Source organism: Anser brachyrhynchus (genome assembly GCF_964034855.1).
Source record: "Anser brachyrhynchus genome assembly, chromosome: 3".
Lineage (NCBI taxonomy): Eukaryota > Metazoa > Chordata > Aves > Anseriformes > Anatidae > Anser > Anser brachyrhynchus.
In genome coordinates this window covers 19,180,554-19,199,835 of record NC_137696.1, presented here as the reverse complement: position 1 = coordinate 19,199,835, position 19,282 = coordinate 19,180,554, and the positions used below count along the sequence as shown (strand labels likewise).

General features: G+C 37.8%; 1 protein-coding gene across 1 annotated transcript in view; it reads right to left on the bottom strand.

Annotated features, from left to right (window-relative positions):
• The window catches only part of LOC308191832 (uncharacterized protein), a 563,294-nt gene that overhangs the window by 326,482 nt on the left and 217,530 nt on the right, over positions 1-19,282 (bottom strand). Inside the window, exon 13 of the mRNA XM_080584694.1 lies at positions 8,183-8,247. The gene's annotated coding sequence lies outside the window, so the exon portion shown is untranslated. The remainder of the gene's footprint in view (positions 1-8,182; positions 8,248-19,282) is intronic.

Here is a 19,282-nt window from a genome sequence, read left to right as displayed (position 1 = left end):
ACCTGATTTAGCTAGAACATTTTGTAAGAAAATCAGCTATGTAGATACCATCTTAATATATCTGGCTGAGGTCAGCCATAGTTAAAAGGACATTAATTTCACCAAGCTATGTCAAGGTAAGGACCACTTGACTCCATCTAGGACTTTGCCACAAAGCAACTATCTGAAATTAATTATCTCAATTAAATAAATAATAATTAAAACAAAAAAAACTATTACAGCAAAATGAGTACATATTGTTATTGCAAAGACCAACCATAGAGAGTTCATACAGGGCTATGCTGAGACAAATGGCTCACAAAATGTCAGAAAACATGCCTGACAGATGGAAGAATCACAAATAGCTTGAGTTAGTCTCTCCTACATCTCATCAGCTGGCCTAGAAACTACAGGTGAATACAGGTGACTTGCTGTCAACCAGAACCCTCAGGTCTCTTGCTGCAGAGCTGCTCATCTCCCAGTCTGTAGATATATCCAGGGTTGCACCAACCCAGGTGCAGAAGGGGGAAAAGGGAATAAGTCAAAGAGAGTTTCCTGCATTCTCCTACCCAAGCACACATGGAATCAAGCAGAAGTTAACATGCATTTATTATGGGAATGGATGGAATCAAGGCTTAATGAAATGAAAAACTATCAACAGATGTCGCCAGACCAATACCATTACTTTTCACTAATGCATGCAGAGAGTCTTAGGGCTAGCTATTTGTTAAACATGCCACTGCCTACTTTCCAACCCAATATCACATAGCCTCTAATCCCTACTGAATCATATGAATACCACAAATGTTCACAGCTGGAATATGGCATTTTGTTGTTTCTCTTTCAGAATATTTTATTTGTTTTTTTAAGTCATCCCACAAGCATCTCTGTTTGAATTTCCTCCAAACCATGTTCAATCCCACAACAGGCTGCCTCTCAGTGCTGTGTCTAATCAGTGTAATAACAACAGAGCTAAGTTAGAAATGTCCTGTTGAATCCAGCACATTAAAAATAGGATTGTTTGGGAGTGTGCATACCAAATCACATGGCTAATGCCAAAACATTACCCAGGTAAAGAAGGTCTTTCTCAACAGAAAACAATCACATGGTTATTGCGCAAATGGTGTCAATACAGATTCAGTACTCCCAAAGAACCTCTTTATTGTGCCAGTTATACGATACACTCAGCTGCTTTCTTCTCCACTTCATTTACTTCGTTTTCAAATAAACAGTTTTATGCTTGCAAAATCTTACTTGCCAGATACACTACGGTTTTCATGTGTGTCACAAGCATTGCCCCAAAGAGCTCACTGCCTGCTTTTCAAGGGGATGCAGTTAGTAGGAGTAAGAGAGAAGACCTAAACTGAAAAGATCATTCAGCTTCTGCCTTCAAGCAAGCACACACAGGTTCAACTAGAAATGAGGGTTTTATTTGTACAGGCTCACATATGCTTGGCTTTGTGGAAAAGGTAAGTGTTAAGAAGGAATATCAATGAGAAAAGTGCAATGACTTATCAAACGACCTAAAATGATGTTATCCAAACATAAGACAATGTAGAAAAAGGCACAGAGCATGTTTATGTATGAGTGGGGAAAAGTGCAGTAGAGCAAGGATTACTTTACAATTAACCAGGTTGGAGATGTGGGCAAATATGGACTTACACAGGACTGCAAGAAAAGAGTAAGATTTGAAACACTGTGGCATGGCAACAGAAGGGGGGAAAAACTTCAGTGCCACATTGTCACTGGATGGGAAGAGCATGGGGAAGGTACTGAGAAAATCAAGAGAGAGCTTGCAGCAATCAAAAGAGGATGAGGGCAGTTATCTGGGCTCCGTTTCCTGGCTGATACAGACAGAGGTCTAGCTCTTCAGAGGAAAGCAAAAGAAGGATCAGCAAGATTGGAGCCTGACACAGGCAGGAAGAAAAAAAGCATTATCACTACTCTTACCATTCTGGGTGGTGGGACAAGTAACCGTATAGTATCACAGAGGATGAAGAAAGGCTCTGGGAGGCAAATCAGTAGTTTTCTGTGTGCAAGATTTGGTAAAGAAACATCTAGCCATTCCTAGCCATGTCTGGGGAAGGGACATGTTCAGTCCTTCAATGTCATGGAGATCCAAGGTGCCTCCTTGCAGTGACACTTCCACCAATACATGAACGTGTTGGTGCAGTGGTACCTTGGAAAACCAAGTCAAATTCAAGTATGTGTGATATATTGAATAAATATCACAAGGTATTCTTTTAGCATTTTCCAATGTCTTGATATTTTTACTTCATTATTACAAGCATGTGTTTCAACATGCAGTCTCTAGCTTTCATTTAAACCCAAGAAAGATAAACAAACCCTGCTTAAACTGTCTGTCTCTTGAAAGGAGAAATTGAAGAAGATAAAGAAAGAAGAAACAATTAAAACTTTGAAAATGCATGTACCACCAAAAATCTCTATGGTATATGCACCTTATTTCAGATCACCTCTTTTAGAAGATAAGACACTGAAGCAAAGGTAATAGCTGGTTTCAACAGAACAGGTACTTTGTGAATCCCATGTTGATTTCAATGCTCCCTGACATGAGAGTTGAAAGCTTTTTAAGAAATTCTCCATGCGAAAAGAGCAATCATTATTAGCAGCAAAACAGAGATATACCTTTTCCAACCAAAAATAGACATGACTAGAGAGTTTCAGGATGTCCTCAGTTAATCCACAAAACATTTTTATAATCCTGTAATTTTCACATTGTTTAAAAGCTGAGCAAATAATCTACTGAGACAATTTAAATATTTTTCTTGCTCACCAACTGTCTACACACAGTCTGACTGCAGTTCATTTGGTACTGGGACTCTGCTTTGAGTGCTTTCCCACAGCAAGTTGTCATTAGCAGTCCTTGCAAATTGTTTAATTGATTTCCTTTAAGTAATCAAACCCTGCTGTGGCTTTGGTGCTTCATTACCTGTATCAAACATTACAGTTGTCTTACAAGGTGGTCTTGTTCTCTTATGTTGTGGCTGTAATAAAGTACTGCTGTAATTTATTCATTTATAATTTGGCAGTTCCCATGTTCTCTCACACAGACCTGTCCCTTTCATCATGGCTCTCACAGGCTTAGTTATATAGATATGAGACTGAATGTACAGCCTAAAGAAGCTTTACCACTGAGTTTAGAAGGCATTTAACTTGGTCCTAGGCCTCCAGTGCAACAAAGACAAAATAGTCTTTAAACTTCAGTGTGTAATCAGTATGAATCTAGATTATGAGCCGGAGGTTTTTCAGAATAATCATCTCAAGCTGTGGCTTAGTTTTCAGGTATAGCCATAATAAGTTAATGAAATCGGTGCTCTACATCATAACCTGAGCACAACAGAAATATGTGTCAAGAATATTTTCAAGAAGTAATTTTCTCTAGGAAAAGATGAAGAAAAGTGAGAACGATTGAATCTGTGGAAATTGTTGACCTTTTCAAGTCCTGGTGTTGTGGTTATCCTAGCCTCCCAAAACAACAGAACTTTTGCCAAAGCACCCCCCCAAAAAGATGTAGACTTCCAGGCCAAAACGATCCCAAATTGAAGATATTAAATCAGTACAATAATCAATATATAAAATCAGTAATATAATCAGTATAAATGAATTAAGTTTTTCCATCTGTTATTGTTCTCGTTGACAAAAATAATGTATTGTTCTTTTTCCAGTCTACAGAGCATCACAGAGCTCTTCCCCAAAGCAACTGGGAAAAAAAATGAGCTTTGTGGATGGTGGATGCATCCACCGTCTTTTTTGCATGAAAATAACTAACAGATGAGTATTTATATTTAGGATTATAGTTTTGTGTAGACAAACAGCAGATAAATGTGTGCCCTTGGTATCTGGGTTACATCCTTTAGGAATTGGGCCTAACGTTCTCTTTCCATAGGAAGAAAAAATAATAATAATAAAATAAAATAAAATAAAATAAAATAAAATAAAATAAAAAATAAAATAAAATAAAATAAAATAAAATAAAATAAAATAAAATAAAATAAAATAAAATAAAATAAAATAAAATAAAAAATAAAATAAAAAATAAAATAAAATAGAAAGATTCTAAGAAGCAATGCGAAAATGAGAAGATGAGAAATAAGCCTACTTTGAAATATATCAATCATGATACACAAATGCATGCCAGAAGCACTTTAATTGCATTCAGGATAAAGTAAAAAGTACAAGAGATGTAAAACAAAGTGGAAGATATGATGAGATGTAACAAATGAGAACCAGGAATAGCTGTGTTGCAAGTCAGAGCAATATGCAAGCTTATTTACAAATCAGAGGAAAAATAATCACCCTTGGATTCAAGAAAAAGCCTTTTCCAAACCTCCCATTAACTGTATAGTGATGCATGTAGTTGCCAGATTTTAATGATCTAGCCTAGATTTTTTAGAACTGATTTGCCTCCATTTGTGACCCTTTGTGGCTAGCAGAGAGGGTCCAGAGGCTATGAGAAACCCCTCCCAGTAATCCAAAACTGGTCATGACTGCATACCTACATGGTCTACACTGTGACAGAAGAAATACACAGCTGAACTACAGCAAGAGTGATGCAAACTAAGTAAATTCTATGATTCTATGAAAGTGTGATCAAGGCAAATGCATGCAAACATGATTCTGGTTTCCGCAATGGTCTACTGCCTCATGGAAATATTATAATCTCACTTTTTCCTTTTTTCTTTTTTTTTAGTATTGCCTGTACTTCCTTCTCTGTGGCAAGTCTGGCAAAGTTTGGAACTAAGAGAGACTGTGGAAGGCATGGTTATCTTATATCAGCAACTTCAAAACTAGAAGGAAACAAAAAACAGCCTACGAGAGCAGGTAAAAGCACAGCTCAAGGCCAAGACCAGAATTTCAACCTATGTCCTTGAGTGCTCGTTGTGCCTTGAAATCTTAGATCACTACAACTGTCTCACTGAAGGACCTTCAAAGCACTCTGTATATTCTGCTACATGAAAGAAAGGTTTTCAGTGTTATTTTCTGTTTGAGCAAGAGAAATATGGTATTATATGCCTTATACTGGCAAATAAACAGAGGTGAAAAATGGCTGTAGCACAGATGTGCTTGAGAGAAAACATAGCCAAATAAATGAAAGGGAACCACTGTAGCAGTGATTCATGTGTAGTAAAGGTATTCTACCCATCTGCTTGTTATTCTGCAAGGCAGCTCAGTTTGTCCAGATACATCAGCCTGCTCACTCACTGCTCGCTACAGCATCCTATTCACCTGGTTTTTTCTTACAGTGCCAATATTGATAGCCCTATTCCAAATAGCCTCAAAATGATGGTCCCTGCCAACAGACAAATCCACTGTGGACATTGTGACCACTACTGAATGTTAGAGGAAGCAAATCAATAGAAGGGGTATCATAGTAGTCAGCTGGACTGCTCGGAACACCAGAAAAGAAAAAAATGGATGTATGAAAACTTTATGCAAGAAAACTGTATTGTTTGTCATTCATTATTTAGTTATCTACCAGTATGAAAATTTTCAGCAGCACAATCTGGAAAACTAATCCATGCTTTGTGCCCTAGGTCTGCCAATTTCAGGAGCAAAATTCTCATTTGGTTTCAACGGATCCTTGTTTTCACTTCACTGTGAAAAGAAAGACTTCAAAGAATATCACATTATTTGCAAACTTCAGCCTTTGGCAAGTAAGTATGAACAAATACTCTCACAGTTCCCAAACATTTAAGAAGATTTACATTAAGTGCAATAAATAATTCAGTTTGCATTGCTCCTGGTACAAGCCACTTTATGAGCTCTGGTAAAGATGTACAGAGAGAACATGCACAGACACAGTGGATAAAACCTGGGCTAGGGTGAAGTCAGCTGACCTTCCTTCTGACTCTAACAATGTTGTGCTAAAGAATGTGAGAGGTCTTCTATTGATATCTACCTTTCTCATTTTCTCAGTGAGGCCTGAGCCTCAGCTTCTCCATGTAGCTGCAATCAAATTTAGTCAATGTCATGGAGAAGAGACACTGTCTCATGCTACCTGACTTCAGCGGCTCCACTGGTTTCCACAGTCAGAGCCTGACAGCTTGATATTTCCCAGATGGCTCAATAGCACAATTCTTGCTCTTCTTCCTGACCCCCTGCATGAACCAAACTGAGTTTATGACATAAAGCTGAAAAGTTTAAAGGAGCCAAATCAGAGTCTGAACAATGTTTTCATTACCTCTCATATTCTTTACTTTTTACCAGGGGCTTTCACAGACCATAAGGAACAGTGCAGCATTTCTTGCTCTAAGGAGACCTAAGCTAATAGTTTTCCCAGTCCTCAGCAAGACACTGATTGCAATGCTTTTGTTGGAAACTAAAGCTATATCCCTTTTTCAGATGCGTATTAGCTTGCTGCCTAGAGGCACTAGACATGCTACTCAAGGGCCCTGTCATGGAGGAGGCAGTGCAAACCATATCGCTGCTAGCATCGTTATGGTCAAACCCAACAGAGTTTCTGCAGATTCAGCTGAAGGATTAGGAGCTACAGAAATGCTTCTCTCCAAGTAGGCGGTAATCTTTAATACTACTGCTATTTACAGATGTGGTTACTTAGATCTACATATTCTGTCATCTGCTCTGCTTTTAATACAGTTAGGAAAACACTAAAAGAAGCATGTCTGCAACTATTAATCTGAACATTTTAAGTATTTTCTCAACCCTGCTCGAGGCCTTTGGGTTGGTTATAAGAAAATGTTTGATTCACCTTTTTTTTCTGACCTAAGTTTTTGGACAAACTTTTAAAACCCAAGAAAGAGTGTTCCTGGCAAATAAGCCTCAGTTTCACCCACACAATTATTTGTGCCAGAGTGCCTGCATGTTTATCTAATCAAGGAGTAGAAAAACCATTATGAAATGCTTCTGATCGATAGCCTGTAGGCACAGAGCTCGTAGGCACAGAGCTTAAACGTTGAATATTCATTGTCAATCAATAGTGTAAACATTCAAAAACACTTGTTGAAAAAACTCAAAACCCTATCTGAGTAAACCACAATCTGCTCACAAATATACTGCTAATGCTAAAAGGAACATTCCTCTAAATGCTATTCTTTGCAGACTGTCAATACCTTTCCAACTATATATTTAAGTTGCTTAAATCTTGCTGAAAAGTACAGAAGTTTTCTGAATTTAATATTTCTTTTCAGATCAGGAAAAAAGAGGGCTAGGTAAAAGACAGTAATGAAATATAAAGATCTGAAAAGGAGGGAGGGGGCATTTAGAAAGATTTTGACATTTGGTCTATCACATTTTTTAAACTAACCATGTGTCAGGAATCAACAGATTTGTTCCATTCACACAAGCATAGCAAAAGGAATGAGAAGGAATGACATATAATTGTATTTGTAGACTTTCCTATTCAAGTAAGATGCCTTTTCAGACTTTTAACCCAGGATGTGGAAACTTTTCAAACAATATGTTAAACAATTATTTTTTTTGCAGTGTTTCTGGAAAAACATGTGATAAGTCGTACGTGAATAATGTAGCACCACATTTCACTTGCAATACTTAAAATGCGGGTATGAAGACTTTCGAAGTGACACTCATCTTGCAAGTAAACAATTTATTCATTTTTTTTCAATGTATTTCAAAGAAAAAAGACTTTTACACTTCAGCAGTACAATCCCTAGGGACTTAAAGATGATTTAGCAATACCTGGATAGTGTTCAGCTGTATATTTTTCTCAGTGCTTCTTTAGTTTGCTGAGCCATATACTGTGGTGCACTGTTTATAATTTGCACTTTTATGACTCCATCCAGATGAGAATCTCGAAGTATTTTTCAAACAAGAATGAACTAATCCTTGCAACTGAAGCAAGGAGAGGTTCAGTGACTTCCTCAAGGACAAAAAAAAAACACAACTTTGATTCAACTCACAGACTCCAGTCTGGTACATAGCAAACAGCTAGTGTCCAAAAGTTCCCTATAAGTTTTCAACAACATTCCTTTTTACAGCCCTGATTTAATAATGTGATGCAAATAAATGAAAGAGTTGTGGTTGCTGAAATGAACTAGTTTGGGTCAGGAGTCAGATTTCCCAATGCCTTCTAGTCATCATACCCGATTTTCTGATTGGAAAATTTCTGGAAATTAGTTAGGGCATCAGAACAGTCTGACGTCCCAAGCTAAATATCATAGATAAAAATTTACGGCAAGCATCACCATCCTGTCATGTGATTTACCTTGGCAGGGGGGTTGGTCTAGATGATCTTCAGGGGTCCCTTCCAACCTCATCCATTCTGTGATTCTGTGAAAAGAACAAAATTAATTGCTGATAGCTTTCAGGAGGAACAGCAAACAACCTTGACAGAGATGTGGCGTGCAAACCTAGACCCCCACCTAAAGTACTGTGTTCAGTTCTGGGGCTCCCAACATAAGAAGGACATGAACCTGTTGGAGTGAGTCCAGAGGAGAGCCGCAAGGATGATCAGAGGGCTGGAGCACCTCTCCTATGAAGAAAAGCTTGGGGTTGTTCAGGCTGGAGAAGAGAAGGCTCTGGAGAGACCTCATAGCAGTGACAGGGAAAACCTTCATTATGCAACAAAATATGATACTAGCTGTCCAGACAATAACTAGGGGGGTTATTGCAGGACTGGGGAAATGATTAGTTCTCAGAGCGTTTTTATTTTTATTTTGTTTTCAGTCATTTGTTGCAAAGGCATGTTTTTCAAACAATTAAATATGCAAAATATGTTGAAGGATTAACTGAAATGTTGAAAGATTAACAGAAGGAGGTAATATTAACTTAACTGTTCTCAAGTATCCATTGCTTCAGTAAACAGCTCATTCTTCAGAGCTCCACTGCATCAAAAATACAGTAATTCACTTTTTATTTCTAAGCTCTCTATTCACCCTATTTTTTAAGAAAAAAATAATTTAATATCAAGAAATCCCAACTTCTTGCACCTTGCAGGGATTATAAGGAGTGTTGGCATGCATAGTGCATCTTAAAAGATTCTCTCTTCTGCATAGATGATACACTGGAGTATCAAAGTTTCTGATTCACCTCTTAGCTGAAGATGTTTTCAGGGTTATGTTTAAAACCTTTAAGCTTCAAGGCTTGATCAAGCATTAACACTTCGCTAAAGCAGAAGCCCTGATGCTTGAGAACAAACGCTGAAGTGAATAATGTGGTGCTAAAGATCATGCTGGAGATTTTAACAGAAACTGAGCATATCTACTTGATTACATATTGAAACCGTCTCTTTTCACTTAGTTGCTTTTATCTGTTTCCATATATGCAACATGTTTATTAGACAACGTGGGATATGCTCCCAGGTCAAAAAACAGACATAACTATTAACTCGAAGGGAACGGGATAATATACACAAACTGAGGATATGACCTCTATTTTCAGTGAAGTGACATAAGCCTCTCCAAATGAAAGAATACACTGAGAGGATAGTTTGCTTAGCAGCAGGAAGCCAATTAGAACAGATTCAAAAGGTCAAATTACCAACTATTTCTGATCTTACACTGAAATCAGCAGAATTATTTACATAGACAGAAAGAAGGAGCTTTGCTGTTAAGTAAGATCAGACTAAAATCCATGCTCTAACATAGAATTCCATCCCTTACCTAATTACGTATTTATTACATTACTAGAAGCTAATTTAAATCAGCAAAATTAATTTCAATTCATTTTAATTAATTTAATTAAATTTAAACTCAATTTTGATTAATTTAATCCTGGTGCAAAATCAGAATCAGACCCCAAATCCATAGACAGTGAATTCAATGTTTTACCTCATGTGAAAAGAAAATAAAAACAGAGTTACAAGATCCCTCTTTTATGCTGGTTCTGCAAAGGATGCTTAACTTGTACAGAACAGCAGCGAGTGCTGCAGAGAAGCAAGAGTCTCTCATATACACGCCAACTGCATGGCACCTTCAATTCCCCAGAAAAAGGTTGCACAAAGTCTGAAAGCATTAGGATTTCAAGGATAAGCTTGCCAGTTGCTGTATTAGCTCAGCCAGCCAGCATTTCCATGGGAGATAAACTAATGCCTCACTAATATATTGGCCACACTTCAGTAGCATTCTTAGAAGAGCTTTTGTGGTAGGATTGGAGGTAAAACAGTATTCATTTGAGAAACCTGCTTGGTTCTCATAAAATCACTGGACCCTTTTACACACTCTTCACTTCTTAAGAGACGTATCCTTTGTTATCCTATACCAGCTCTTCCATCAGATCTAGAGTAGTGCATTCATTTCCAGTTTCTCTTATAAGGAGATGCAGAACACAGCATCTGATCCAACACTTCTTGCAGTGTGCAGTAGCAATGGCAATTGCCCTTTAGTAAGGCTATATATATGTCGTGGGAAAATAGTCCTGTAAACTTGGGATATGGTAGTGTGAAGAGCCTCACCATGAGCAGAAAGGGCTGAGGTAGGTAGCACTGTCCTATCTCCTATCGTCCCAGCCACGCCAACAATATTGTCTTTTTAATTTGCAGAGTACTGCATCTCTCTATAATGAGATTCTGATGAAATAAAATTTGTAACAGTGTTGGCTTCAAATATCTCCACTGCGACTAATGAAGTTAATCCATATTTAATTTCAGGGTAACAAGATCAGATTTCAATCTCCAGTGTTACTTGTGGTGTGGTCATACCATTTCTCTGTCATGACAAAGCCACATACCACCAAAGAGAAAAAAAAGTCTTGCTAGAACACTCAAGAAATGGGCTTTAAGCTGTAAAGCAAGACTTGTCCTTTTAGACTTCACTTTTTCTGCATACATATAGTCCTTTTATTACTGCTTTATATGCCAAACTCATTCTGAACCTTAGTTATGGCACCTTAGCATTATGCTCCTCGAACTATATGGAAAATTAAGAATTAAACACAGAAATATTTACGTAAGAAAAAGGGAGAAAAATAGAGTAAGAGAGGCACAAGACTCGCTCTTAAAGTGCTATCTTGTGCTAAACACATTGTGCCAGATGCTGAGATCAATTTTTCTATGATATTGCCAACTGTCTTCAGCATTTGTTGAGGATATTCAGTGACAGTAGGTTAAGGCCAAGGGAAGAGAAAAGCGGATCATGTACTAAGTGGAATATCTGACATTTTTCAGGGCAGCAATCACCTCTTGCTGTAATGAGCAGAACACATGCTAATGTGCTATGGTGCATTGCAACCAGGAGAAAAGGTCACGCTTAACAGAGGGCTGCAGAAGTCGCTGCAAACCGAGCATCTATTTAATCACCACAATGAGGCCAAGAGCATTATCCATGGGTAATCATATTATTTCTCAAATACAGTTTGTCATGTTAAAACAATATTCCACCAGAATGAGAGGCTATTTGTGCCACTGTGGGATACTTTGAAGCTATGACTATCAGTTTTGTGGATTTGTGTCAAACGTGCAGGAGACGTGTGATATGCCGTTTGAGTTTTCCCATTAAATGAAACCCTGTGATGAAGTATTTATACAAGGATGTGCTGATACTATTTGGTCAACCATTTCAGGTAAGGGTGCTAAAGATCTCGTGCTAATTACATCATTGAAAAAGGCACCAGAGAAGCAGAACAAAGTGATTTTATTCACCCTTTCTTCTCTACTATTTCACAGGAAAATAATGATAATGCAGCAGGTCAAAGAGCAACAAAGTTGAAATATTATGGGGAAGAGAAATCTTTAATATGTACTTAACCATTTTTATCTCATTTATTATTCTGGGCTTATGAGGCAGTAAAGTACCTAGAAACAGGTTTATCTTATTCATGAGTATGGAGGTAGTTTTAGTAGTAGCTTTGCTTAATCACTTAGAGCAGAAACTAGCATTGACAAAAATTTCTACAAGTTGATGTGATAAAGATATTTAGGAAAATAAATTGAGTTAATAAATACAATAAGATCATATCAACATCATTCCTAAAAACTTCTGACTCATATGTCACAAAAAAGTATAAACGCACCAGCGTATGCTGGGAACAAAGAGGCAGAGGTTAATTCTTAGTCTGATCATAATATAAGCACAATCACGTGAGCAGACTGAAAGCAAGTGTTGCTCAATTTGCACCACTGCGATAATAGTATGGAAACCAGGCAGAATCTGCTGCTGATGAAGCTGAGTAATTTTAACTGAGAAAATCAGATAGTATTCCACTTTTCAGATTGCTGCTTCCTCCACTAGCCCCTGGTCTTTCCTTGCAACCCGCTGTATTCATTATTACAAAGTTCAAAGTCTCTCTTCTTTTCATCCCTGGACACAGCCCCAATTTGTGCTCAGTTTCCAATTAGGATTCAGCTGCAGACAACAGATCAGCTGGAGACAGGGAGAAGGGGTGGGGGTCTTGCTGGAAACACTGGCCTCTGCCTCAGCATCGTGTTTCCATGCCAACAAATAGCAGATGAAGACATATTGAAGTAGCAGGCTTTGTGAAGGAAAAGTACTGTTAATTTTACTTCACCTGCCCTCTGGAAGGATCATTACAGGGCTGGTGAACGCTTATCCACAAACAAAAATGATTTAGAAAGCAAAAAGAAAGATTCCACCTTACCCTCCACAACCTCTCTGTGTATACCCATCCAGGCACTTTCCGGAGAACTTAAGAGAAGTAGGCACTCAAGGTACATTAGCTTCAATGCCAGGATGTTCACAGACTTTGCTATGACCAGCTCTGGAGTGTTATGTGGTTAAATTGCCCACACTAGCCACTGGATCTCCAGACCCAAAAGATTTCAAAACTTTGCTGCTCCCCAGGTAACAGTATGGCAGCCGGGTGCTCTGTACCATTAGAGTGTGCTGGCTGCATGCTAATCTCTTTCCCGTCTCTTAATTTTGGTGTTATCACAAGCCCAGTTGGCAAATGTCCTCTGCTCCCTTGCCAAAGTGCATTTGATACTGGCCACAATAAAGCATTATGCAGGTACCAGAAGTGAGACTGAAATAGCAGGATGCAACAGAGCTACACAGATAAATAGGTATCTAGCTCACATCTCTAAAACTGGTCCTCTTCAGCATTCAGCACTGGATGGTGCATATATGCATTCATGCACCAGCTAAACATTTCTAAAAAGCCTGGTCCCCTGGAGCAGAATTTACTAATGCCTCACAGTCCCCTTCTGCTGACAGAGCTAGCCCTTACCTTTGACTAAAGATCCTTATTTCCTTATTATTTACATCAGGGAATTGGCTCTTCCCTATTCCACTTCTCCTGAGCCCAGCTGCTGTGTCTCATTCTTGTCTGAGGTTGAGATGTATTTACTTGCCCAGACCTTTGACCCAAGCAACATAAGCAAAGTGAAACATATTCTGAGATAGAAATAAGAGTCTTAAAACGTACCTTGGGTCACCACCATTCACTCCGTAATATCTGTTTGGCACAAAGATGCCACATAAGATGCAGTTGTGCAATACCTAGTGCTGCCAGCACCTTCTTTGGAAACAGAACTGAAGTGCTTTTGAAAAACATAATCCATCTCTTCACATAAAACTACACAGCTCATTTTACTTAAGGACTGTGCATCAGTGATAAGCTAAGCAACAGATTATACAGAGTATAAACAGGTACGTTGTAAAAGAGACTATAAACTGGTTGTATAGAGCTATCCAGTTAACCACTGAGACAGTATATCTATACTGTAGCATCAACAAAGCTACATAAACAGGTATCTTGAGGTCATACAGCCTGAAAAAACAGCACTACATTTTAGGGGGTAAGGCTTTATATGGCCCAGTTCCCATGGAACTGATAATGGAAGGGAACACCTAAAACCTGTAATGGAGTTATTCTGTTTAACAAATACCACCTAATTTCAAACAAGACAGGAAATACATCCCTACTGATTTTCGACACTATTCCCACATCTCGTGGACTTTTATACAGTAATAAATTGGGCACAGTGGTAATTTGTCCCCTAAGTTTATATCTCCTATCTACTGGCTTCATTAATGATCTGAGCTCTGTCTATTTAAGCCTCTGTTTAATGACACCATTCCCTGTATTGGTCATTAATGCCTTTACAGTTTAATGCAGCATGACAAATGAACACAGTGCATTTCATACAGTTGCAACTACAGTAATGCCTCATTTGATATTCCTATCAAATGGAAGTAGAACAAGCAGACAAAAATGTGCTAGAAATGCAAACAGGCTTTGGGGAAAATAATCAGTGTTCACAACTTGCACACTGCTTCAAGTATTTCACATTTCTGTACTCACCTGAACTGAGTTTTCCAGTCAGTTTAGGTCAAAATTGAATGAATTCCATAAAAAAGTCTTCAGATTTTCCTGACTGCTAACCTTCAATTTGGTGCTGCTGTAGAGTTGCTTCAATTCAACCATTTGAATTCACATTACCTTAAGGGCTACAGAGTCTAAAAGTTGTTTTACATGTAAGAGTGAATAGCCTAGAATTTTTTGCATGTCCTCTCCCATACATTTGCTACTGTGATATTAATTATGAAATGAGTGCAAAGGCAATGTGTCAGCAGTATAAGGAAGAATCAAATTTCTTTTCTTAGACTATTTAATTTTAGTCCATTTCTGCATGTGCTTTTGACTGACTGTTCTACTATCCTAGTTTCAACAGTGGTTTCCTTTGCTATCGATGTGGCATTTCTTTATATCTTTCCTAACATTTCATCCTTTCTTTGCCTTGATGTGAAGCAGGGCTTAAAGCTTTGTTTAAGGCATTCTTACTGTACTGTAAGACTGTAAGTATGTAAGATATTCAACCTCATCTTCTTGCATGGGTTCAGCTCCCCCGTCCCTGGGAATGATTCTTAAAGTCGCTCTCAGTTTAACTCATCTTCCTTCAGCCTCTTATCCCTGTTACTGTTCTCATCTCCAAGGCAGGGATCATCTATTTTCTCTTTTTCTTCTGCGTCAAAGCCATAAGTTCATTAATGCTCTAGCTTCATCTTTCCAGTGCTGCTAAAACAACTCTTTCCTCCCTGCTAGCTGGCTCAGCAGTGCCCTGAATGTTTCTCATCCTCCTTACCACAGTACTCCATTAACCATAACTCTCTCTCATATATCCCTCTGCTGTGTTTCCAAAATACCACTTTCAGAATAAGCTTCCCAAGGCATCAACCTTCAGGTACATTCTTTCCTAACAAAAATTATTCTCAAAAAAAAAGCAGGCATACTCCCAGTGGAGGTGGCTGTTCTGTCTTTCACTGTCTAAGAATAAACTTCATTATGCTGTGAACAACTTGTTAGACAACTGAGTGACAGAATTATTGAAAGATTACATTTAAAAATTAGGTGAAGGCGTTATAAAGCTGAATATAATACAATATAATATGCACACAATTTTGGAATTATAGAAGATGTGTTTCAGCAGTGCTTAATATAGATAGCTTGCAACTGGGTAGTGCATGAACATGAGTTCTAACAAAGAAGGATTTTTTTTTAAGATATTATTTGAAAAACTACAATATGATGCACAAGAGCAACACTGACATCATCTAAACTCTCTAGATAATCCTTGAAGCACTTTAGGAAACTTTATCCTAAAAAAGAGTCAAGTCATATGAGTCACGTACAAGCCTCTTAGGAGTTGTAGAGGCATTCATATTGCAAATAATGCAGCAGCCAGGACTCACTCCTTTGTCCTGAGTGGTCAATGAACACACAACAACAAAAATAAAGCAAACAACCATTTGAAAATCAGAGCTCCTAAAATGCCTGCCAGATGTTAAATCCCCTGGAAATTTGTAGGACCATTGCAAACATTTGATATTTTGCCCAATTATCTGTAAGCAATAGATACTAACTGTGACGTTAACAGTCAAAACTAGTTCAATTTCTGACAATAAAATGTTTTTCAAAGTCCTTTTTTTTTTTTTTATGATTCTCATTTACCTATGGATTATAAACCATTAGGAAAGTACTACAAGTAAAAGTAAAACATGAAAGGTGTTGGTTTCTTTCGGTTTTAATCACAGGGTGCAAACGACATGAAAAAAAAGATTGCAGCAAATTTTGACATAAAAGCCAAATCTTTAGGGGCAGAGTTCCAGCCAAGAGATCAGCCTGATCTTGGGTTCTGAGACAAGGCAGTCAAAGAGTCTCTACTGTATGGCCCAGGATTAATCACTGGTACAGCAAACAGAATTTTCAAGCAAAGACTCCCTTTTGAGAGAATTTTATAGAAGAATGTCCTGACATTAATTCAGTAGACAATAAATTGTTTTCTTTAAGCTCAAGAAGACTTTAGGCACTGTGGAACTCAAAATTGGAAAGTTGATCTTGTCCTCCGGGAGAAGCAAACAGAAAAGCTGGAAAGGCTGCTTTAAAATCACAGTGCAAATGGGGAAAAAGCAACCAATCAAACAAAACCCAGAATGCAATACATCTGTTAGGTTCATTGTATAATAAAAGAACCTTTTCACTTTATATACAACTTAAAGAATCACTGCATATTTTAAAATGAACCTTTTTTTATGGAAGACAGTTTTTGAAAGATAAACAAATATTTTACTTTGCAATATAAGCAATCAAAATTCCAGAAAACATTCTGATGTTGGTACACATTTTCTCATTCAGTAAATATCCACTTACTAATTTTAGGCAACTTCCACTAGTTTACTATACAACTGCTGTCAGTTCTTAGTAGGTTTCTCCCACTTTTGCAGTCTAACAGGTATTGAGGTCTACACAAAGCATTTTGGAGAAAATTACAGCAGAATCACAAAGAGCTCCAAGCAGCCTAAAACAGTACCAAGCACCAGAAAGAATAACACCAGATGTCATGATGATGCAAGATGCAAGGGGAAATTCCACGTTATAAATTTTCTTCTATCTTTTTCGTTCCTAAACATCAAGGTGTTCAGAAAATTATAAACTGCTGCACCCATAGTGAATGCCTACTTTCCAAAGATCAATTTTTTGTGCTACCCAACCCATACATGCAAATCTCATAGGATAAACTTTTGATGAAGTCATTTTCTGCATTCTTGTCAGCACCATTTTAAAAATGTTTAGATCTGCATCATGGATCTGTTCTAGCAGATCAGTCAACAAGCTCTGGCCAGCTGTCATAGAACAATTTAGGTTAAAAGTGGTCTGTGGAAGCCACCTGGTCCAACCTTCTACTCACAGTTTCAGCTTACACCAAGCTCACAGGTATGTCCCATCATATTCTTAGTACTTCTAAGAATGAAATCTTGCCGAGCAAGCTAATCCACCCTTGCATCTCAGGTGGCATTGGACCACACTCAGGGTTAGAAACAATAGATAAATAACCAATAACACTTAACTCATCAGAATTTCCAACGTTCCAGCTTGTGTCTACTGCCTCCAGTTTTATCATGGCATATGTCTGGGAAGTGTCCAGCACCATCTTCTCTATTCCTTTGAATTTTAGGTAAACAGCAGTAAAACATCCCATTTGCCATCACCAAGCTGAACAAAGCAGCTCTATGAACCTCTCTTTGCACAGCTTGTTTCAGCCACCTGATCATCTTGGTGACCTCCATTGGACTTGTGGTACTACGTCAACGTGTTTCATTCTGTGGAGCCCAGAACTGGACATATCATCACAGCATGGAGGGAGTCATGTCTTCCCTTCAGCCTGCTGACTACATGCTACCTGCTGTGCGTTTGGCCTTCTTCACTGCAATAGCACCATGTTAATTCAATGACTCTCTTCTTCCAGAACAAGGAGAAGATGTGGAATAATGTGATCCCAGACCTATCTCCAATAAATATTTGTTTAAACCGTGAAGCTCAATGTTTGAAATCCATCCAGAAGTACTTGTCATTAATTAGAGCAGTTATGGATATCCAATACAAATACCTATTTCATCATCTCATAAGCGTCATGTTCTTGACCTCAATGCCTTCCTGTGTCTGAAAGTTCTACAGTTTAATCAAAAGCTGCATGGAAAAGCATTTTCTTTTATCAGTTCTGAATTTCCCATTCTAATGTAATCATGCTTATTCTAATCTTCTAATTTCAATCAATTTGATTCTTCAACTGAAGTTAAAAATGAATTGATAAAAGAATTTGGTTTAAAACTGTTTCAAGCAAGTCCCTCTAATTGTGTACGTTGTCATTTCCCTGGATAGGAATCTGAATTATCTTAATCTCTGTCGTTCCTTCTCCTGCTGAAATTAAGAGTAGTGTCCTGTGATAAAAAATCAGTGTTTTATCAGCATTATTCTCATCTCAAACCCAAAATACAACACCATACCAGCTATTAGGAAGAAAATTAACTCTGTCTTAGCCAAAACCAGGACAAGTACCCACCAACTACTACTGGTTTTTTTTTTTTTTGTATTTTTTCTGCGTTGTCCATAACACCACAAAATTATCATTTATTCATGCATCATTATAATCCTACAGATGCTTTTTACTGTTTGACATTAACTTACAGGCAGGAAAGCATTCCCTTCCTTTTTGCACTATAGTGAGGATTAGCCAGTACAGTTACTGCAGAAATTGTCCAATGGAAATTATTTCATAAAGCATCCTTTGTTTGGTACAAAACTGCTTTGACACAATGTATACTCAGATTTGGAGCTTGTAAATCTCAAGGTCACTAAACCCACAAGCTTTGATTTTCTCTCTCAGGGGTTATTATAGATTTCCATTGGCTTGTGCATTGAGGAAGTCAAGACTATTTTCAATCGATTCTAGCCCTGTGGTATTTAAAATAACAATCTTAAAGAAATGCATTTTAGAAGACCCTTTGTGGGTCTTGTTTGTCTTGTTCACATATTTTACCCATAAATTATAAAATACTGTGAAATTCAGGAGACAAAAAAAAAGTTTGAAGACACCGATGAAAGGGAAACTAAGCATTTTATAGTCAAAGAACCTGAAAATGTTGATGTTTCCCAGGGCACCTCATAATGTCAGTCTGTTAGAGAGAACAGCCTTTGCATTCCTCCATTACAGGAGAACGTGGCTTGGTGCAGACAAAGTCCCCATAACCTCACAGAGTTCTAGCAGGTCTTCTGCCTCTGAAGTAACATCCTGTCTTCTTAAGTTTTCCTTTAATACAAAGGAAGTTTTTGTAAGAAAGAGAAAAACCTCACTAGTTATTCATTCTGCATCCAATACAGGGTTCATTAAATAAGGTTTTCAATGACAGAACAAAATACTGAACAGGTAAATGTTTTCTGAGCAATATTCATTTCCATGCTTTCAATAGTTGTGGGTCTTTTAGGGGGAGAAAACATAGAAATGGTACACTGATAAAATAACGCTCATCTTACAAAACACTCTTTCAGTGCAACTGCATTTTCCATGGAAACATATCAATACCATTGAAGAGCTTGACTTGAGAGGCAATAAGATAGCCCTGGGCTTTTCAGT